The following is a 6,962-nucleotide window of genomic DNA, read 5'->3' on the forward strand; positions in this document are numbered from 1 at the left end:
GCACACCACACTCACATGTCAGTATTCACACTAAAGTGCCCCAGCTGGAGTCAAATTTGCACATTGTTATTGATCTGTTCGGTAGTTGGGTGCATTAGAGCAAGGTGGGGGATGGTTTGGAAGGAGAGGGGAAACGGGGAGGAGGTGGAAAGTAATGGGGAGGAGAAAGAGGAAGAGGAGGTGGAAGGTATAGGAGGAGGAGGAAGGTCATGAGGAGCATACTCAAGCATACTCTGGACATTCCTATTAACTAAAAATAGTGGAGAGCACACACACACACACACACACACACACACACACACACACACACACACACACACACACACACACACACACACACACACACACACACACACACACACACACACACACACACACACACACACACACGTATGCACACTAAAGTGCCCCAGCTGGAATCTCTGACAGTCTGCTATTAGAATCAATTACATTTGCACATTATTATTGAGTTTTTCAGTAGTTGGGTGCATGTGAGCAAGGGGGGGGGGGGAGGGGGTCGGAAGGAGAGGGGAAAGGGGAGGGGGAAATAGTCAGTAAATAATGAATCATCTATAAATCAATGATTTTTTTTCATCAAGGTAATAGCTATTCCCTTTATCACATGTTGCGGGATAGAAAGAAGAGAAACTATTATGAAGAAAACAATTCTAGGCTCGCTGTTTTAGAGCCCGTGTTAAAATGATCAGCACTCTGGAGCTGTCCACAGACGTGAGGTTCAGAAGGGTGTTAAATACTGTTAGTCATGCAGCTTATAAGAACAAGGACCTTCGCAAAATATGAAGAAAAAAAAAACACAATTTGAAGACGATTGGGACATATACAAAAACAGAACAAACTGTTACAGCTAAACGGATGAAACTCTGAACTGCAAATGTTTAAATCATGACAATCTGTACAAGACTACTGTTCACTCCATTTTCAAACTTAGTGTCTTCAGGCTGGCCAGAGCAGAGGGTAAAGAACCCCTCCTCCTAACAGCCTCCTGCCTTGCCTCCTCTCTCCCAATCCGGTGAATTTCCTGAGAAGTGGGTGTCTGTCCTCAAGTCCCATCTGTCTCTACCCGGGTATGGGCACAGATACCCACAGCTACAGTGCCTACATAAAGGGAGTGGCACAGCCGGGGACAGCCCAAGTCAAACTACCTTACTAAATGATCCACACCCAAAACACACCCAGACTCGTGCTTCTTTTATCATCTATCTGACTCTCTATTTTATCATCTATCTGACTCTCTATTTTATCATCTATCTGACTGTCTCTATATTATCATCTGACTCTCTTTTTTATCATCTAGCTGACTGTCTCTATTTTATCATCTATCTGACTCTCTATTTTATCATCTATCTGACTGTCTCTATTTTTATCATCTATCTGACTGTCTATTTTTTCAAACAGGCACTTTTCTACTATTTATTTAAGCATCCACCCACCCACACTCTCTCTCTCCATCTCTTTCCATCTTCTCAACTTCCTCCCATCCTCTCTGTCCTAAACCTCTCACCCTCTGTCTGTCAGTGACCGAATGTGCCATGTGCTGAATTTATTTCCACTTTAATTAACAGACGTATCAGAGCATCCCATGTCATTCAGTCACAGCCCAGTCCCCGCGTCAGAGGGTGCAGACAGACAGTGAGACAACAAAAGGCTGTGCCCGTGTCAGAGCAGTCCCTGAGCTACCCCACATCCTCCTAAACCCCCCTCCTTCCTCCCTCTCCCCCCCCCCCCCACCACCGCACAGCACAACCCAACACACTCCACAAAATGCTTGTTTATCAACTTTCATTCCTCCTTAGAAAAGTGATTACAACAGCAATACTGTTCATATCTTTTTCTCGCCCCCACTCTCTATTTTTTCTCTCTCTATCTCTCCATCTCCTTCTCCCTCCCTCCTTCCCTCCTTCTCCCTCCTCCATCTCTCTCCTTCCCTATCTCTCTCCCTCCCTCTATCTCTCTCCCTCCCTCTATCTCTCTCCCTCCCTCTATCTCTCTCCCTCCCTCTATCTCTCTCCCTCTTGCTTATTATCCCAGACACAATATTTAAAGTAAATTAAATGGTGTGTTTTAGAAGGAGGCAGCTAATCCTATATTAATTACTAACTAAGACCTGATGTCTCTCCTGGAAAGGCCCTGAAACTACTGCCTATTCCCCCTGAAACTTCAGCCCATTCCTCCTGAAACTTCAGCCCATTCCCCCTGAAATTTCTGCCCATTCCCCCTGAAACTTCAGCCCATTCCCCCTGAAATTTCTGTCCATTCCCCCTGAAACTTCAGCCCATTCCCCCTGAAATTTCTGCCCATTCCCCCTGAAATTTCTGCCCATTCCCCCTGAAATTTCTGCCCATTCCCCCTGGAACTTCAGCCCATTCCTCCTGAAACTTCAGCCCATTCCCCCTGAAATTTCTGCCCATTCCCCCTGAAACTCCAGCCCATTCCCCCTGAAACTCCAGCCCATTCCCCCTGAAACTCCAGCCCATTCCACCTGTGTTAAAGCCCATTCAGCAGTATAGCAGTAAAGAACAGCACAACTCCTCATTTGGAGATCAGGTGGTGTTCGTTGTGATTTTTTTACGACTGTCATCTCATCATTTAGTCATGAGAGAGCTGGAAATATGATAATTAGTTGATTGTCGGGGAAGTTAATTTCAGAGACAAAAGGCCAGTGAATGAGAACGCATAATGACTGAAGAAATTAATATTACAAACTTTAACTGGGGGGGGGGGGGGGGGTTAACACAAACTTTAACTGGGGTAGGGGGGAGACACAGCCTTTTTAAAACCGCAAATAAATAGTTTTTCCAGGATAGTGTCAAACTATCTAGTTAGTGACAAACTCAGACAAATCTTTTTCAGCAAAAAACAAAGTAATAAAATCTGGAAGAGACAATGGGGTAAAGACAGATATTACATCCGTAGTTAGATTAAGTACCAGAGTATGTTGTTACAATCATCTAAGCTGGGCCACCTGTACATCCTGGTTAAGTTAAGCAGGATTTAGAAATAACCTGGTGTAATTACTGTTGACCAAGACAACCCACTGGGGGAAAAAAACGGGTTGAATCAACGTTGTTACCATCTCATTTCAACAAAAGCGATGTGATGAAATTGAATCAACGTTGTTACCATCTCATTTCAACAAAAGCGATGTGATGAAATTGAATCAACGTTGTTACCATCTCATTTCAACAAAAGCGATGTGATGAAATTGAATAAACTTGGAAAACTGTTTGGATTTGCAAAACAAAGTCTTCAGTGGAGAAATTGCGTTTATTTTTTCCCACCCAACGTTTAGCCTAAATCCAAATTACAATTGTGACCTTTTTTTGTTGTTGATTTCACGTTGAATTCACTTCAGCTGACAACTCAACCAAATGTAAATGAAAACCAGACGTTGAACTGACGTCTGTGCCCAGTGGGAAGGCTGTTAACTCTTAACTAAAGAGGAAAAAATCACATGTTCTGACAAAACATAATAGCCTACACTAGCTGCACTTAATAATAATAATAATAATAATATATCCATCAATGAAAAGCATTAATACATTATTTTATTTAATCCTACTATTAATATCGATTTAAAACTATTCATATTCGATTAAAAAAATAGACAAGAATATACGGTTCTAGAAGGTCAAAAATAAGCCGACTTCAGTAAAGAAAACTAATAATAATTAGAGTAAAGAAAATTAGTAAAAATGATGTTTGTCAGAATGAGACAAAGCGCCAGAGGGTGTTGCACAGATCGGTTGGGAGGGCCATAAGAACATCAACCATAAAACAGTTCGATACACACTTCACTATTCCGACACATTCTTAACACTTTCTTTTTTTACAGTTATGATGTGGGCTAAAAGAGTACATCTCTGCTCCCGAAGGCCGTTGTTGCGGGTGTGAAAATACTCTCGATAAATGCTGAAAAGACTGTTATTAATAAAAACTTCTTTACGGATCGTATCCTCCTACTCTTGCCACATTCGCCATCGTTGAGATATCATTTTTGAAGCCACACCTGTTCAACACAACGAGTCTTGAGGCTTTTAGTTGTAAAATGGCCATGACGGAATACTCCGAATGCCAGAGGCTTTATAAAGTTGATGTTCACCAACTACACCATAAGAATCATTATTCCAAGGTTTTTGTTATAAATGACACTTCGTTCTATATCGACTGCTTGCACGACCCTGACCCTTAGCTCTATTGCTCTGGTTTCTGATATGCTTTGAATGACGAGGGCGCAATTTGACCCAGCTGCTTCTCTCAACGTTTTTATAGCACTCTCCTGTCCTATTTTCCGGTGGCACCTGCTGCCAGCACCACCGCAGGGGGGTGCATTTCAACTCACGATAAGAGTTCAATCAGATTCCAAGATTCCAATCTTAGATCCACATTTACCGTTTTAATAATAACGAATATTAATATTCATAAAACAAATAATCAAAGCTTCAATAGTGTATATGTGGTCTATGGAATAGAATACTATATAAATGAATAAAAACAACACAGGTATAGGATCATCTTCAATTATTATCTACAAACAAAATATCGTCGTCCCGTATGTATTTACTATAAATTGCAAAAGAAGCATAGGGGAAAAAAACATGTTATTATAGAGAAAAGAAACACACCGTAGACTACATTTAAAAACATTTCTCTAGTCTAACTACCATGGACAGGCTGCAATGTTATTTATAATAAACGTAGACATGGGTACCCATATCAATGTGGCACCGCAAGTTCCTAAAATATTATATTTTATTCGATGACGTTATAATGTTCACTATATGACTAGTATTGCCGTTGCCTTGTGGCAGCATAGTACCCCCCCCCCCCCCCCCCCCCCCCCCATATATATAATAGTAACAATAGATAGTTGTAGTAGCAACAGTAGCTAGTTAAGAAAGCATGTGGTCGTTCTTGGGAGAGACCAGGACATTCGCAGTAGAGTACAGATTTGAACACAGCAGTCCAAACTTTCGACTAGAGGACATTTTTTTCATAATGGCCCAGTGTTTCATTCTCATCCTCCATCTTAGGCGCAGGTGCTTTGACAGACCGCATGGCACATTATGTGACCAACTAAGCAGAAGAGAGCAGCATTATTTAACACAACATACCAGACACCGACACAAACCAGATCAGTAGGCTACGAATGGCCAAAGTCAACAGAGCAGAAGTCGACAAAAATAGATTTTGGAACGGGCACGTTGAGCGTTATATCCTAGATTCTCAAATGAAATGAAATATGCTAAGGACTTTTTATCTGCGCATCTGACTAAGGGCGCCTGACATATGAAGGGAGCATCTCTGTTTTCTGCTGCGGATCAAATGGCCACCCCTCCTCTATCCTCCTCCATCCACACGCTTGGCTGGGACTCCTGTGCAACGCCCATTGTTCAACCTTAATTACACGCAGTCATATGAAACTAACAAACTCCCAGTAAAGCAAGTTTACCTAAATTATTCAGTGGATGGTCAGACAGAATAAAATGGACAAAACAGTGATAAAAACATTAATAGTGGTCAACTGCGTAATAGCAAGGTAACGGCGACTGAGGTCGATATAATATATTCCAAAAAGAGGGTGATACCGAATAAAATAAAGTGAAAGAGCACTGTGCACATTGAACACAAACAGCTGTGTTTCAAGATCAATGTTGATTTACGTTGTTTAGATTAGGTTTTGCCGGAAACACAATGACCAACTCTACGCGCACACAAGCAGAGTCACAGCTACAAGCGCTTAAATATCACCGATATTCTAAAAGTGAGCGCCATAGTTGACTAATTCGGAGTACTCGCAATGATTTTGAGTATGCTAAATAGATATATAGATAGATTTATCTGTTTCTCTTTCAATAAAAGCGTATTCTCCCAAATACAGTAATGTCAACACATACACGTCAGCTTGTGGGAGCCTAATTGCATCAACAAGGAAACATCAATGCAGGACAGGAAGTGATACACTTTTCCACACAAAAAACATATCCTAGTCCAAAACAACCTTGATTGACAAATGGCAGTTGCATTCTATACATTGAGAAACATGAGCTACAGACCGTCTCCTACTAGTGAGAAATATGAAAAATAAAACAATATATTTATCAAGTCCTGACAACACTCACTCCATCCTCTTTGGGTTCCAAATTCAAATGCACGATAATGCAACGACTCAGAAACGAATGGCTATACAAAGTTGTGAAAAAAAACATGAATACTTTGGCATCATAAACAATCAGTTGTTATAGATTTGCTGTAGACTATACAGTGTAAAACATTTTTTTTTTAGAGCATGTTATTACCTGAATCACTGAATATTTCCTTAGTATTTTCTCTGTACGTCTTGCTTTTGTTTTGAGTGAGTTCGGTTCGTTGTCAAGTAGTTTGGAGGACGGTTGTCAAGTAGTTTGGTGGATGATGTCCTCCGTTACAGCTCGAGTACAATCTGATTCTAGTCCCGTAGCCTTTAATATCCAGATTTCAATCCGTGAAACGCCAGCGCAGGACGGCCTCCTGAAAATGGCGACAGCGCGGAGTTCCAGATCTGAGGCGTTAAATGTTACTTGTTTGCAAGCAAAAAGCATGGCTTAATTTGCCTTTGTCAGCGAGAAAACGTAATATTGACTTACCTTTCCTACATGAGCCATTGTCCCCCCCCACCCCCCACCTCTTTCCTCCCTCCGCCCTTTGCCATGACATCACGGAAGCAGTAGTAAAACCGAGAGCATCATATGGGCAGGGCTTTAGGTTGCCCCACTATAATTCAGTGTACCCTACTCTCTCTCTCTCGCTCTCTGCTTCTCCACACACACACACACACACACACACACACACACACACACGCACACACAGATATGCATTAATAGCTTTTATTACAAATATATACAGTACCAGTCAAAAGTTGACACATCTACTCATTCAAGTTTTTTTTTGTATTTTTACTATTT

The 6,962-nt window shown here is 41.4% G+C and overlaps 1 protein-coding gene across 1 annotated transcript in view; it reads right to left on the reverse strand.

The window, feature by feature from the left end:
* LOC139417394 (myelin transcription factor 1-like) overlaps window positions 1–6,437 on the reverse strand; it is a 64,096-nt gene extending 57,659 nt beyond the window's left edge. Inside the window, exon 1 of the mRNA XM_071166664.1 lies at window positions 6,318–6,437. The gene's annotated coding sequence lies outside the window, so the exon portion shown is untranslated. The remainder of the gene's footprint in view (window positions 1–6,317) is intronic.
* Window positions 6,438–6,962: the final 525 nt, after the last annotated feature.

The sequence above is a fragment of the Oncorhynchus clarkii genome, chromosome 9, assembly GCF_045791955.1.
Source record: "Oncorhynchus clarkii lewisi isolate Uvic-CL-2024 chromosome 9, UVic_Ocla_1.0, whole genome shotgun sequence".
In the NCBI taxonomy this organism is placed as follows: Eukaryota; Metazoa; Chordata; class Actinopteri; order Salmoniformes; family Salmonidae; genus Oncorhynchus; species Oncorhynchus clarkii.